Source organism: Leuciscus leuciscus, assembly GCF_965113295.1.
Source record: "Leuciscus leuciscus genome assembly, chromosome: 18".
Taxonomy (NCBI): Eukaryota; Metazoa; Chordata; class Actinopteri; order Cypriniformes; family Leuciscidae; genus Leuciscus; species Leuciscus leuciscus.
Genome location: NC_138742.1, coordinates 6,743,864 through 6,760,022, shown reverse-complemented (window position 1 = coordinate 6,760,022; position 16,159 = coordinate 6,743,864). Strand labels below are relative to the sequence as shown.

Genomic DNA, 16,159 nt, shown 5'->3' with positions numbered 1-16,159 from the left:
GCCATGATCATGGAGTCCAGACGCTCATCCAGGATGAAGGCAGGAGACCATGTGGAAACGAAGTGTCCGTCTCATTCCCAGTCAATAAGTGGAAGAGCGTGAGCTGCAATCCGGCTTGTGATCAACTGACAATAACTGACAGAAAGCTGTGATTATGTTGGACTGTGATGTTTCAGTCCTCGGGTTCTTCTGTTTGGAAGAATAAAGGAAATGTTACTGTTAAATTGACGTTGAATGAAACTGGAAAAATGTGGCTAAAAATACAAAGAAATGAAAAATAAAAACTTTAAAAACAATATGCACGTGTGGATGGATTATTCTTATAGTTCTAAACATGCACTTGTGTTACTGAACTCAAATATAGAGATCAGAACAGAATGTGGTATATTTTCACATTTGAATACAACACATTTTAATATAATAAAAAGCTCACTGACTAAAACAATAAAAAATAAAAATAAAAAAAAGATTCTGTTTGTCTTGGGACCGAGATGGGTGAAAAGGAATGAAATCCATCTGGGATATTAACATGGGGCCATTATGGAACCCGCGGACAATCCCATAGAGCCCATTTGAAGTCTATAACCAATGTGTTTTTTTCAGCCCATTTCAAAATGCTGGCTGGGTTAAAGCTGGGTCTTTTGCATGTTGTCCACTTGTGTCCCACCTAGTGGCAGGTGCAATCCTGTATGAAGTCCATCTGGGATATTAACATGGGGCCATTATGGAACCCGCGGACAATTCTATATGGGGCCCATTTTTCAGCCCATTTCATACCCATATGGGCTCCACATACAATGTTGGCTGGGATTAATTGTGTTAGTTGAATATTTTATAACACCCCCTTAATAACCACAATATTAGAGAAACATTAATAGGCCTACTACCCTGAATACACTGTAAACAGACCCTGCAATCATATTCAATATGAAAAAGTATCAAAACATTGTTCCTTTCACATAGCATCGTTCTCCACAGAGGAAAACTTGTTATTTGACACTCGATTTAGCGAACAGCGACAGGCATGTGATCAGCTAAAGTCAAAAAAGAAGGAACACTTGACCAATCCCCCCCGTTTCTTTTTTTTAATCAAATTAAAAAAGGATACATCCTAAATTGCAATACTATATACTATTATACTGTAAAATTTGAAAATATAGAGTATTTAATAATCATGAAATAATAATATATTATATGATAATACAATATGGTATAAAAAAGTATTAATATAATTTTTATTATTATTATTATTATTATTTACAGTGTTAATAATTATTATTAACATTATTTTGTATCTTATTTTATATTGTTTTACAGAACATGCAACACGTCAGACTATTATATTTATATATTACAGTACATCACAACCACTGCCATTTGATGAACGCACTAAGCCATATCACATTCTGTCCACCATGCATTGTCAAAATTCATAAGAAAATTATTTTTTGACGCTTTGAACCCTGACTAGCATGCTAATAGTGTCCCGGATGGCCCAGTGCACGAAATAGATGTATTACAAAACGTAACATACACACACACACACACAACCATTTTTTATATAAAATGTGAACATTTAAATTTGTTGCATTTAAGCACGTAGTCCAAACTTTGGTGTGCCATTTGTTGCAATTAATTGTTTCAGTGAGATACTATAAAACATAATTTGCCTATTTTCCAGAGGATTGAATCATTCAGTTGAGCAGTTTGCATTGATGATCCTTATTTACATTTACGCATTTGGCAGACGCTTTTTATCCAAAGCGACTTACATTGCGTTATCCTATACATTTATACATAGGTATGTGCAATCCCCTGGGATTGAACCCACAACCTTGCGTTGTTAACGCAATGCTCTTACCACTGAGCAACAGGAAAGCTTATTGATCCTTATTGATGATGTCATGTGACTGACTGGATGGTAGAATGAAGCATCTTGTGTGATTTTAAGCATGACTAGTCCATGAACTGCAGGCTTGAGTCAGTAAAGACTGATAGCTGACTTATTCATAGCTGGATAATTATATAAAAACATAATATTACAATAATTACACTATTGTGTTCTGCACTGTGGATTTTAGATGAGACTACAAATATATACGATTATGTAAAAGGTTTATTAGAACAAATTATCATTATTTTGGTTTGTTTAAAGTATATATTTCTAATTTATGTTATAAAATAATAGAAGACTATGGTATGGCAAGGACGCACAGTAACACTCAAATGCTTAGAAATTCTCATTCATTAATTATGAAATTTAATTTTAGTCTAGATAACAACGAATGGCATTGTGTTATTCTCTCATTACTTCTCATTCAACCCCATCATTACTTAATTAACACAATTTGCTTATGTAATATTGTGAAGATTGCACTGGTGCTGTATTTAAGTTAAATAAGTGAGACTCATCCTAAACACTAAACTGTCCCTCTCACTATTCAGCTCTGAGCTGTGGATGAGGTGGAGATGAAGAGCTGAATATATACCGGGCTGCAGAGGACCGAAACATCAGAGCGAGAGACAGACAAGAGTCTTTCAACACAATCAAGAAAAACGACTGAAAACGTGAGTTTTTAACTCAGATTCTGGTGCTTTCAGAAAACGGGCATGCAGATTTCAGAGAATGACCTTGTAGATGTTGGGGAGAAGCATTTCTCATCCATTTATTTGAATTTCTAAAAAAACTACTAAAAATATTTGCTGTCGCTGTTAGACATTTAGAACTGTGTCTGACAGTCAATTGAATTTTTCAGAAACTTTATAACTATAAGTGCATGAATATTTAATAAGGTAAACTCTAGGAAACATACTTCATCCAATGACAAGGGTTATCTGTTTTTGAATAGCTACTAAAAGACAGTTTTGTCTTGCCATTTATTCTCTCCCAATCTCTTTCTCTCACACTCTTTTTATTTGTTTATTGCAGCTCACACTATGTCTTGTGAAAAGTCAATCATCAAGTGTTGCCCGGTCGGACGCTTTGCAGTCACTACGCTGGACGATTGCAAGAAAGCGCCATGCTGTGTGCCGGTTTGCAAAAACCCTTGCAGTTGTCCTTACAATCTCGTCCTATCATGCTGTGAATGTGGTTGTAAGAGCAACAGCAAGAAAGTGGCATGCTGTGTTAAACCTTGCACTAAATTCTGCAACTGTGTCCCATCATGCTGTGATTATGGTTTTAAGGACGACTGCAAGAAAGTGGCATGCAACAATCCTTGCAGTAACTCCTGCAACTACATCCCACCATGCTTTGACAATGATTATAAGCAAGTTTCCTGCAAGAATATTAAAGATGACTGCAATGACGTGCCACCATGTGGAAGAAAGGTGATCGGGCGTTTTCAAGTTATCCATTCAGGAGATTCAAAAGAGGCTTTCTGCAAGCCGGTTTGTGATCGCAACACTCTGATGTCATGCCATGATCAAGACGTCAAGAATGTTAGCAGTGACTGCAAAGGCATTCAGTCATGTGGAAACAAGATGATTGGGCGCTTTCCAGTCGTCAAACTGGATTCAGAAGGGCCGTACTGCAAGCCGACTCATGCCAGTGCAATCGACAACATGATGTGATTACTGTGTGTTGTGATGACTCCTGTCCTTAGTGTACAGTCAAAAATGTAGCAGAAAGTTATTGTTTTGCTTGATTATTTTCTGTAACACTGATAAAAGTACAAAGAAATAAATGGAAAATAAAGATGTAAAAAATAAAATGTGTTAATGCTTTATTTCTCAAAATTGTATCATTTCTGCACTACTGCCCGGCAATAAATAAATAAATAAATAGTCGCTGTTTGGATTAAAATAGGCAAATGCTTAAAGTCCCCCAGTAGTCAATCACTTTATCCCTTAAAACTCATCTTTGATCACCAAAATGACAAATTTAAACGTTTTTTCCTTGAAAAAAAATGTTTCTTAATGCCTTAAAATATCTTGAATGTATCTCTACACCCTTGATTCATTTAGTATACGCGGTTCTATGAATATGCAAATGAGCCCCGCCTCCACTCACTCACTCAGCTCAGAGATCTACTCGTTGACGATCACACGTTGATCTGATTGGTTACAAGATAGTTTGTGACGTCAGAAACACCAGCGATTTCAAACCGTGTTTTTTAGACTGTCTTTGGTTCACTGCAGTTTTAAGGAGAAAATACTCAGCAATGGTGTTGACTTATGAATTTACACATGGCTTGTCTTAAAGCATATTACAAACACCACATAGACATATAAACAATAAAATGTTTCTATCATGTTATATGTTTGGGAACAGTTCTTCTAAACCTAATTGATGGAGTGTGTAGCTTTTCATTTCTTAAACAACCATGTATGAAGACACATCATGGCCATATTCCAGGATGACAATGTAAAGATTCATCAGGCTCAGATTGTGCAAGAATGGTTGTGAGGAGCATGAAGAATCATTTTCACACATGAACTGACGACTCTGAGTTCAGAGCTTAAATTCATTGAAAGTCTTTGGGATGTGCTGGAGGAGAATTTACAGAGTGCTGGACTCTTGCATTGACAAAACAAGATCTTGACCAGAAATTGATGCACAGCTTGATGGAAATAAATGTTGTGATGTTATTTCCAATTTTTGGTCATGAGCTTTGTGGCAAAATGACCGATGGCGGAGTCAGGGAAGATGCAAGTTTTCTAGAAAGCCTCTTGTTTATTTTTTTTTCTTTATATTTTCAAGACGTGCAAATATTTACAGTGTCAGGATAGTAAAAAAAAATGCAAAACAAAAACTGTTCATAAAGAAAATAAATAGGCATTAAGTTGCCAGGCTACGTCTCTCAAGACCCTGCACACTTTACCAACCAGCATTACTATGCCACAGATCTTTCTCTCTGCACAGCCTTTCTGCTACTGAAGCCATGGGGCCTAATACAGCCTTAAACTAGCCGTAGCCCCACCCACTAGATTGCCCCATTGCTAACAAAACAATCATCTATGTAATCACATGAAAATAATTAAATAATAAATCAAACAAGCAAACAACCAATAAACAAACACATACCAAACGTTTCTCCCCCACCAAAATCACATTTGTAGAGAAAAACCCATACAAGTAATAAACACAAAAACACCCCTGCAATAATGGTTTCTCCCACCCATCACCCGCGAAACCCCTCTATTTCAACCCAGTGGCACATCCCCTCGGCTTCCCCCCGCGAAACCAGGAAGTTGAACCGGAGATCGGGACGGTGGTGGGTTAAGTGTGTACATTGTTGTAATTACAAAGCTTTAACTAAATAAATAAGTTTGACAGCCAGTGTGTATATTTTCATTACTTGATACCAAAAGATGTTAATACAGATGGGCGATAAAATGACAATGTATAGTTCGTGTAATATATGCTTGGGATCATGCACAAACATTTGCTATTTAAGAATGCTGGTAGGCCTTTCCCTGCACCCCAAACAACATTGCATGCTAGCTGGCATTTATGGCAAACTGTGGTAAAATGACATTGTAAATAGTGCACCAGTAAAAGAACAGCAAACGGCAATGACAGTGATATGACATGGAGAATAGCGGCAAGACAGCTTGAATGTTAGCGCCGGCGTTTGGCTGGCTGCTGTCTTGTGAGCACGTCACGGCTCAGTTCGTGACATTTCCCCCCCCTTCTGGAGATGCCCCCTGTGGCATCCTAGACAGGAAGTCCGCTGTACAGTTCGTTTTTCCAGCCCTGTACAAAACGTCAAAGTCAAATGGCTGAACTGCCAAGAACCACCGTGTGATCCTTGCATTAGAATCCCTCATTTGTCCAAGCCAAGACAATGCTCGGTGATCAGTTTCCAGGACAAATTTGCGCCCAAGCAAATAGTATCTGAAAGAGTCCAATGCCCACTTAATTGCTAGGCACTCTTTCTCCACCGTGGAGTAGTTACATTCCCTTGGCAGCAGCTTACGGCTAATGTAGGCCACCGGTTGGAGTGGTCCACTGTCCCCCTGCAACAGAACAGCCCCCAACCCTCTCTCCGAGGCATCGGTCTGCACCGTGAAAAGTTTCTCAAAGTCTGGGCTGAGGAGCACAGGCTCCTTGCACAAGGAGCCCTTCAAGTCTTTAAAAGCTGCCTCACACTCCTCAGTCCAATCAACCTTATTTGGCTGACATTTGCGGGTCAGCTCAGTCAACACCACCGCTTTCTCAGAAAAGTTTGCAATAAAGCGTCGGTACCAACCCACCAGCCCTAAAAAGGAACGCACCTGTTTCTTGGTGGTTGGTCGCTCTGCAGCCATGATGGCCTCCACCTTCCCTACTTGCGGGCGGATGACACCTCGACCTAGCACAAAGCCAAGGTATGAAGTCTCTTCTTTAGCCAAGGCACATTTCTTTGGGTGGATGGTCAGGCCCGCCTCCTTCACCAAGGAGAGGACATGCTGTAGATGACGCAAATGTTCCACCCAGCTTGCACTATAGATGACGATGTCATCAAGGTAGGCGGCGGCAAAGCCCTCCGTCCCCCTGAGGACTCTATCCATAAGGCGCTGGAATGTGGCTGGTGCTCCATGCAACCCAAATGGAAGCACGGTAAACTGAAAATGACCAAACGGCGTTCTGAAGGCCGTCAGCTCCTTGCTCTCCTTTGACAAAGGCACCTGCCAGTAACCTTTGCAGAGGTCAAGGGTAGTCAGGAACTTGGCCTTACCCAAACGTTCCACCAAGTCATCAATCCTCGGCATCGGGTAAGGATCAAACTTGGCCTGGGTGTTGACTTTCCTGAAATCCAGGCAGAACCGAAGGCCACCGTCCTTTTTAGGAACCAAGATGATTGGGCTGCTCCACTCACTGAAGGAAGGCTCAATCGCCCCAAGCTGTAACATCATGTCCAGCTCCTCCTTCAAGACCGGTAGCAGGCGTTCTGGTACCCGGTAGGAAGATTGTCTCACTGGCTGCTCGTCCTTCAGCACAATCCGGTGCTCCACCACCGCTGTCCGCCCTGGTCGCTCCACAAAGAGGTCTTCAGGTAAGAAGTGGCTGAGCTCACGCTGTCGAGCCTCTGACAGATGACTCAGATCCAGCTTGCTCTTCTCGTCACGGCCAGGCAAGTACTGCTCGCTGTACTCCTCCTCCTCCTCAACCGCCCGGATTAGCATTGCAGACACTGCTGGCTCCGGCCTCTCACTCCACTTCTTTAGCATATTGACGTGGAAGACCTGATGTTTCCTGCGCCTGTCTGGCATGTGGACCTCGTAGGTCACCTGTCCCATCTTCTTGGTCACAGAATAGGGCCCCTGCCATTTTGCAAGCAGCTTGTTGTCTGAGCTTGGCAACAACAGCAGGACCTTCTCACCAGGCTGGAAAGAGCGTGTACGGGCTGACCGATCATACCACGCCTTCTGCCGACCTTGCGCCTTCCGTAAGTTCTCCTGAGCCATTGCCGTTGCCGCTACAAGCTTCTCCCTCATCTTCAGGACATAGGAGATGATGTCTGTCTTGCCTGAGGTCTCTCCTTCCCAGGTCTCCTTTAAAACATCCAATGGACCCCGAACCTGATGTGCATACAGAAGCTCGAAGGGAGAGAATCCTGTTGATGCCTGAGGGACCTCCCTGTATGCGAACAGCAGGTAAGGTAGCCACTGGTCCCAGTCCTTTCCAGTGTCATCCACGAACTTCCTGAGCATGTTCACCAGGGTCTGGTTGAACCGCTCAACTAGTCCATCTGTCTGTGGGTGATAAGGAGTGGTTCTGATTCTTTTTATCCCTAACAGATCATACACTTGTCGGAGGATTTTGCTCATAAAGTTGGGGCCCTGATCTGTTAGGACCTCACGGGGAATCCCTACCCGGGAGAACAGGTGCAACATGGCCGTAGCAACCTTCTTAGTAGTGACCTCTCTCATTGGAAACGCTTCTGGATATCTGGTTGCATAGTCACATATAACCAAAATGAATCTGTTCCCTGACTTGCTCCTCTCCAGGGGTCCAACTATGTCTATTCCTATCCGTTGAAAGGGAGTGTCCACAACAGGTAAGGGGATTAAAGGGGCATGGGCAAGGCCTTTGCCTCCCGATAGCTGGCACTGGGGACAGGACTTACAAAAGCTCTTCACTTCCCCAAATAGCGCTGGCCAATAAAAACGCTTGCCTATTCTCTGCAGTGTTTTCATATAAGCTAAGTGTCCAGCCCACGGTATAGTGTGACCTAGCTCCAGCACCTCTTTTCTGAATTTGTGGGGCACCACCAGCTGAAGTCCTTCCTCACTCTGCCTATAAAGTAGGTTGTTCTGCAAAATGTACCCTTCCTTCCCAAATGCAGGAACAAAACAAAAACCATCCTCTGCTTTCTTAAACAAGGGGCTCAGGGTGGGGTCTGCCCTCTGTTCTTTAGCCAGATCAACCTTAAAAGTTACGTCCTCCTCAGACAAACTAGGGACATCAACATCTGCCTCTGGCTGTATGTGAGAATGTTCTAAAATCTCTCCAACCCTTTGTCTGCGCCTCTCACACCTCTCTTCCCTAGTGTATGTGGGCGGTACTGGAATATCCTCTCCATGATAAGGCAATTCGGACATGTTTTCCTGGTGTTGCTCCCTGGCCATAGCTCTAGTGACTACCCCACACCAAGCAATCTTGCTCACTAGCTCTGGCAGTACTGGAAGATCCTGCCCCAACAACACTGGATAGGGGAGTTTTGGGACTAGTCCTACTCTAAGTAGGAATGTCTGACCACACACTCTAACATACACATCCGCTGTGTTGTGCTCGCTTTGATCACCATGAACACAAAAGACAGTAAGCTTGTCATTAAAGTTCTTGAACTCCTGGGGAATTAGTTCAGCTTGCACCAACGTCTGTGAACAGCCTGTGTCTAGGAGAGCTGTGACCAGCTTGCCATTAAGCTCGATGGTAACAACAGGGTCCATATTCTGCTGGGTCTTAAAGGGTGGGGTGGGATTGGGAACATAACACAGGTGGGTGTACTTAGACTTCCTGAGGGGGCAAGAGGGGCTCTTATGACCTTCCCTACCACAATTAAAACATGATACGCCTTGCAGCTTGCCACTATCTGGGGGAAGGGACAGGGCGTTTCCATTGTGACTAGGGGTAGCTTCAAAACCAACTCCTCTACCAGCACCCACAGACTTACCCCGGGCTTGTCTGTCCAGCATTCCAGCATAACGGTAGCTCCTGGGGCCTCTGTGTGCTGCCACAAAGTTCTCCACTAGTTTGGCAGCCTCAGCTGCAGTCGCTGGGTTGTGCTCCTTGACCCAGGTCTTCACCTCTGGATAGAGTACTCTGAGATACTGTTCCAGCACGATAAGTTCCATGAGATCCTCTTTGCTGCTCCGGTCGTACTTGACCCAGTTGCAGAAGAGATCCTTCAGCCGGACGTAAAGCTCTTGTGGCGTCTCCTCCGGCCTGGTCTCCAAGGCTCTAAACTGCAGGCGGTAAGTCTCCGAGTTGATCTCATATTTTTTTAGCACTGCCTCCTTTAAAAGGTCATAGTGCAAAGTGCTCTCCGAATCCATAGCTACAAACGCACTCCAGGCCTTGCCAGTCAGGAGCGGAATGAGATGAAGGGCCCAATCCTCCTCTGGCCAGTCAAAGACTGTTGCGAGCCGCTCAAAGGTGGTTAGGTAGTGCTCAATGTTATCCGAGTCTTCCAGCTTAGCCATCTTTGGTTCATAGCCTCTAGGCCGACGGCTGGGGGTTGATGGGGACTCAGGCGTAGGCTCCTGTTGGTCCGTTGGAAGCGGTATGGTCCTCCGTTCCCGAGTTACCTCCACATCCAGTTGTAGCTGAGTCACCTGATGGGTGAGGACTTGGAACTGATGGGCTTGCCTGGATGACTCCTTCTCCAGCCGCTCATCTCTGGCCCGTTGCACCTCCATAAAGGATTCGAACATCCTTGCCATCTGGTTGATAGCAGGATCAGCTGTGGCGAGTTCTGGAGTGGGCTCCGTATGCTCAGTGTCGCCCCCTATCGCTCCATCTTCCTCCGCCTTCTTCTTCTCCCTTCTGGTGGACATCTTGGCTTGTTGTAAATCTTCACCTCCGCCTGACTCCTTATCCCACTTCTGACACCAAATGTGGCAAAATGACCGATGGCGGAGTCAGGGAAGATGCAAGTTTTCTAGAAAGCCTCTTGTTTATTTTTTTTTCTTTATATTTTCAAGACGTGCAAATATTTACAGTGTCAGGATAGTCAAAAAAAATGCAAAACAAAAACTGTTCATAAAGAAAATAAATAGGCATTAAGTTGCCAGGCTACGTCTCTCAAGACCCTGCACACTTTACCAACCAGCATTACTATGCCACAGATCTTTCTCTCTGCACAGCCTTTCTGCTACTGAAGCCATGGGGCCTAATACAGCCTTAAACTAGCCGTAGCCCCACCCACTAGATTGCCCCATTGCTAACAAAACAATCATCTATGTAATCACATGAAAATAATTAAATAATAAATCAAACAAGCAAACAACCAATAAACAAACACATACCAAACGTTTCTCCCCCACCAAAATCACATTTGTAGAGAAAAACCCATACAAGTAATAAACACAAAAACACCCCTGCAATAATGGTTTCTCCCACCCATCACCCGCGAAACCCCTCTATTTCAACCCAGTGGCACATCCCCTCGGCTTCCCCCCGCGAAACCAGGAAGTTGAACCGGAGATCGGGACGGTGGTGGGTTAAGTGTGTACATTGTTGTAATTACAAAGCTTTAACTAAATAAATAAGTTTGACAGCCAGTGTGTATATTTTCATTACTTGATACCAAAAGATGTTAATACAGATGGGCGATAAAATGACAATGTATAGTTCGTGTAATATATGCTTGGGATCATGCACAAACATTTGCTATTTAAGAATGCTGGTAGGCCTTTCCCTGCACCCCAAACAACATTGCATGCTAGCTGGCATTTATGGCAAACTGTGGTAAAATGACATTGTAAATAGTGCACCATTAAAAGAACAGCAAACGGCAATGACAGTGATATGACATGGAGAATAGCGGCAAGACAGCTTGAATGTTAGCGCCGGCGTTTGGCTGGCTGCTGTCTTGTGAGCACGTCACGGCTCAGTTCGTGACAAGCTTGTTTAAAGTGAATTTTCCACGTATTTGGCCATATATTACATTACATACATTATATACAAAACAATAAATAAATGTTTTTCTGTACATGCTAACAGTGGCATAGCAAATTTGAGATGTTTGTAATTATATTATGGATATAGGCATACACCTTCTTCGCCCATGGAGAAGAGCAGACCTATACATTCAAGAGTGGACCAAATCAAACCGTGATTGACTATATAACTGTGAGAAGAGAAAACCTGAGCACCATCAAAAACTGCAAAGTGATACCCGGGGAGCCAATAGCACCACAACACCGACTGTGAGTCATGGACGTGTGTACGGCAGAGGAAAAGGAAAAGAAGGAAAAGAACAAAAAAAACTAACTGGTGGAAACTAAAGACAGAGAAGGGCGGCGAACTGGCAGCGAAGTTATCGGAGATGTTAGAGGAGAAGATGACCGATGGCGATTTGAGATGAGAGGACACGTATCCCAAGGTAATGGAAATGGCAAAGGAGGTACTTGGAGAGAGCCGAGGAGGGCAGTATCTGGAGAAAGAGTCATGGTGGTGGAACGAAGAGGTACAAGTAGCGGTGAAGAACAAAAAGGAAGCATTCAAGCTGTGGAAAAGAACTAGAGATGAGCAGGATAGGGAGGAGTATAACAACCTGAACAAGAAATCAAAATTAGAAGTATCTAAGGCAAAAGACAAAGCATACGAACAGCTTTATAGAGATATCGAAGAGAACGTGCCGAAGAAGATCTACAAACTGGCAAAGACTAGACAGAGGAGGGCAAAGGATATCGATCGGCTAAACTTCGTTAAGGACAAGGAGGGAAAGATCATGTGCGAAGATGTCAAGATCAAGGAGAGGTGGAGAGAGTACTTCAACACCCTACTAAATACAAAGAACAACAGAAATGAACTGCCACAGACAGATCCTGTCCAAGGACCGATTGAGAACATCACAGACGCAGAGGTTAGCTTACAACTAGAAAAGATGGCAGCTAACAAGGCACGAGGACCAGATGAACTACAGATAGAGCTAGTAAAAATGATGAAAGGAACAGGGATTAAATGGATGAATTTGGAAAGGCATCTGAATGGAGGAAAAGTAAGATCACACCCATATACAAGGAGAAAGGAGACCCCCTAAGCTGTGGAAACTACAGGGGAATTAAGCTCCTGAGCCACTCTCTCAAACTATGGGAGAGGGTGATAGAAGCGAGAATAAGACGTATAGTCCAGATCAGCGACAACCAATACGGATTTCAGAAAGGAAAATCGGCCACCGAGCCCATGTTCTGCCTGAGGATGTTACAGGAGAAACATAGAGAATTTAACAAGGAGCTACACATGGTGTTCATAGACCTGGAAAAAGCATACGACACTATACCAAGAGACCTTAATTGGCACTGCCTCAGGTTAAGACAGGTCCCAGAGATATACATTGATATCATCAAAGATATGTACATGGACTGCACGACGCAGGTTATTACCAATGTTGGAGAGACAGAGGAGATGGAGATTGAAGTTGGAGTACACCAAGGTTCAGTACTCAGCCCACTACTATTCATAATAATCATGGATGTGATTACGGAAGATATACGAGAGAAGACACCCTGGGCAATGCTGTTTGCGGATGACAATGTTATAAGTGATGAGGATAGAGAGGAATTAGAGAGGAGATTGGAAAAACTAGAAGGAGCTGGACTAAAGCTAAGCAGAAGCAAGACTGAACACCTGCCACCTACTTGAAGAGAAGAGAGTATAAGATTGAGAGAGTATGACAGCACAGAGCGCGCAAATCTCCCCCAAAAAACAGCCTTCAAATATCTGGGAACCACCATCCACCAAGATGGAGGCTGCGGGAAAGAGGTAGAGTTGAGAATAAGTAAAGCATGGAATAGCTGGAGGGAGCTGACAGGAGTTCTGTGCGATAAGAAAATACCAACAAAGTTAAAAACACTCATCTATAGGACAGCTATAAGACCGACCCTATTGTACGGAAGTGAGACATGGCCCATAACAGGAAACATGGCAGACAAGATAGGATCCTGTGAGATGCGGATGCTGAGGTACTGTCTTGAAATAAGCCTAGAGGAACACCAAACTAATGAAGAGATAAGGAAGCAAGCACAAGTAATGCCGATACAAGATCTGATGAGGAAAAGAAGGCTACAGTGGTTTGGACACGTGAGCCGGAGAGATGAAGAGGCGGACATAAGGAGAGCCGTGGAGATGCAAGTAGGAGGAAAGAGAAAGAGGGGAAGGCCGATGCACCGCTGGAAAGACACCATCAAGACAGACATGGAGAAGTGGTGTGGCTTAGAGAAGGAAGACACAGACAATCGTGACAGATGGAGGTGTCTGGTTGAGATGAAGATCTGGCAGAAACCCGCTACCCAAAAGGAGAAAAGCGGCGAAAGGTGAGAAAGGTGAGAATAGGCAAACAATGTGGAATTTGGTGTGTCTGAAGTTAAGCGAGGAATTACTGTGTCAATGAGACATTCTGTTGGCCATGTTGATGAATGCCTTTTTCTTTTTCCAGAGGCTTAAATCATTCACTGGAGCCATTTGCAACACATTCCATCTTTAATACCTTGATGTTTTGGCAATGAAAATTTGCGCTGATGCAGTATTGAAATAAGCTGTCACAATTAACTTGTGAGACTCATCCTAAGCACGAAACTCTCTCTCATCAGACGGGAGATTCAAAAATGAGGAATATTGTGACGTGTTCATTCCCAGAAGAAAACTCAAGACTACAATGGAAGCGTTTCAGGGAGTTCAGAAACACTGACACTGATATAGAGAATAACTCCTGCTCGAGGGACTTTATAACTTTGCAGAGCTTTTTCATGCTCAAACAACATTACACACTGAAGAAAGATGAATGTAAAAAAACATGAAAGGAAATACTCTTTAAGTAGCATTACAGAAATAAACCATACACACATTTTCTTCGTAAAATGTTTATTTTTCATTTGATATTTCTTTATAATTCTAAACTTTTGCAATACATTTCTGCTTCATTATTCTTGACAGAAGAACCCGAGGACTGAAACATCACAGTCCAACATAATCACAGCTTTCTGTCAGTTATTGTCAGTTGATCACAAGCCGGATTGCAGCTCACGCTCTTCCAATTATTGACTGGGAATGAGACGGACACTTCATTTCCACATGGTCTCCTGCCTTCATCCTGGATGAGCGTCTGGACTCCATGATCATGGCATGACGTCAGGTCTCTGCAGGGGTTGTGCTGACAAACTGGCTTGAAGCAGCCGTACACCTGCTGTCCACACACTCCACTGCACTTCCAGTCATCCTGGAGGACCACAGCCTTACGACCACAGCTCGTCTCACAGCTGCAAGAGTTCCTGCCAACAGCAGCGCAGCTCTTCACTTCACTGCAGTTGGCCTGGAGTTTAACGGCTGGGAAACGGCCCACCTGGCAACAGTTGTTGATGTCTGACTGATCACAGGACATAGTGTGAGCTGAAACCATTGAGAGGAGAGATTGATGAATAGCAAGAAAACACACAATCAGCTTTTTGAATGGCATGATTATCTTAAGTTGAATACTTACATGTGTTGAGTCTTTTTTCCTGATTGTATTTGAATAATGACCTGTGTCTGTGTTTTCAGTCTCACTGGAAGCAACTCACTGTTGTTTTTCTCTCACAAGCGACCCGGTATATATATCCACATCTTCATCTCCACCCCGTCCACAGCTCAGAGCTGAAGAATTCAATGTTTCATGAAAGGGCGGGTTAAGTGTTTAGAATTAAATATAATTATTTAAACTTAAAGGTGCCCTAGAATGGATTATTTTATTATTTTATAATGTTTCCTAGTGTGCCCTTATAATGTTAGTATGTTTTTTAGATCAAAATTTGTTATAATTTAGAAATAAAAGGCATATTTCCTAGCCTGATTTTATCCTTTGATTTGAACACTCAGTTTGAAGGGGCGTGTCTGCTGTGAGACTTCAGTGTAAACGCCCTCTGCTGTGATTGGCTGACATGCTTGCATATGAAATATCTGGCATTAAATGTAGAGCTATCAGGAAAACTTTTACTATTACAGCTTTTATACGTTTTTACTATTACAGCTATCGGGATTAATAAATTGTGAGAAGTTTTTTAAGTATTTAGATCTATTCCCATCACATAAAAGGTTGCAGTGAGCATTGAGCAGATGACAGTCTGTTGATCGCGTGAATGAAGATCTTATCACTGCAACGCGATTTACTGATGCATAAATAGTGTTGAACGACTTTGAGAGAAAGATTATCTGTCTGAATTTGAACAATTACACATCAGAAATTCACATAACCCACTGGTTCTCCAGAGGCTCGGATGAAGGAGCTAAAAAATATGTTTGTGTTCATTTGTACATCCAAACACTGAGCAACTGCCATGCTTCGTTCGCTCGTTTGCAAGCCACAATGTCTCTCGAGTAAAAAAACAATATCGCGCTGGATCTAAATAACACAGTGTAAATTACCGTTAGTAAAATCACTACTTACCGCTTGCGGGAATATAACGTTAGTTGAAATTGCCCCCTTCGTCAGTATGAGACGCCGAGAGAAGCCTGGCTGCTTGATATTGTTCCAGGTTAGAAAAAAAGTCCGCGGTGAAATGGGCAGAGCAACTAACAACTTCGAATTAAACTGTAGCGGTATCCGATTATAGATAGATAGATTATAGATAGATCTGCCATTTTCCCTATGATCCTCCTCCTGCTTGTTTCTTCACCTGCAGAACTTCTAATGATTCGGCTGTGCAGTTTCGCCTGGCACTGAGCACGGGCTAGCATATGCAAATTTTTGGAGGCGTACATATTAATGATCCCAACTGTTGCGTCACAGTTGGTGTTATGTGGAGATTCGCCTGTTTTTCAGGGGTGTTTTTCAAAAACGAGATTTAAATAAGAAAGAGAAAACTATGGTGTTTGAGACTCACTGTATGTCATGTCCATGTACTGAACTCTTGTTATTTAACTATGCCAAGATAAATTCAATTTCACATTCTAGGGCACCTTTAAATACAGTATTAGTGCATTTTTACAGTGCTACATATGAGAAAAAGATTGTTTCACTAGCCATATTAA

General features: G+C 42.8%; 1 protein-coding gene across 1 annotated transcript in view; it reads left to right on the top strand.

Moving 5' to 3' along the window:
• The window catches only part of LOC309480930 (uncharacterized protein), a 232,148-nt gene that overhangs the window by 18,908 nt on the left and 197,081 nt on the right, over positions 1 to 16,159 (top strand). The gene's annotated exons all lie outside the window — the stretch shown is intronic.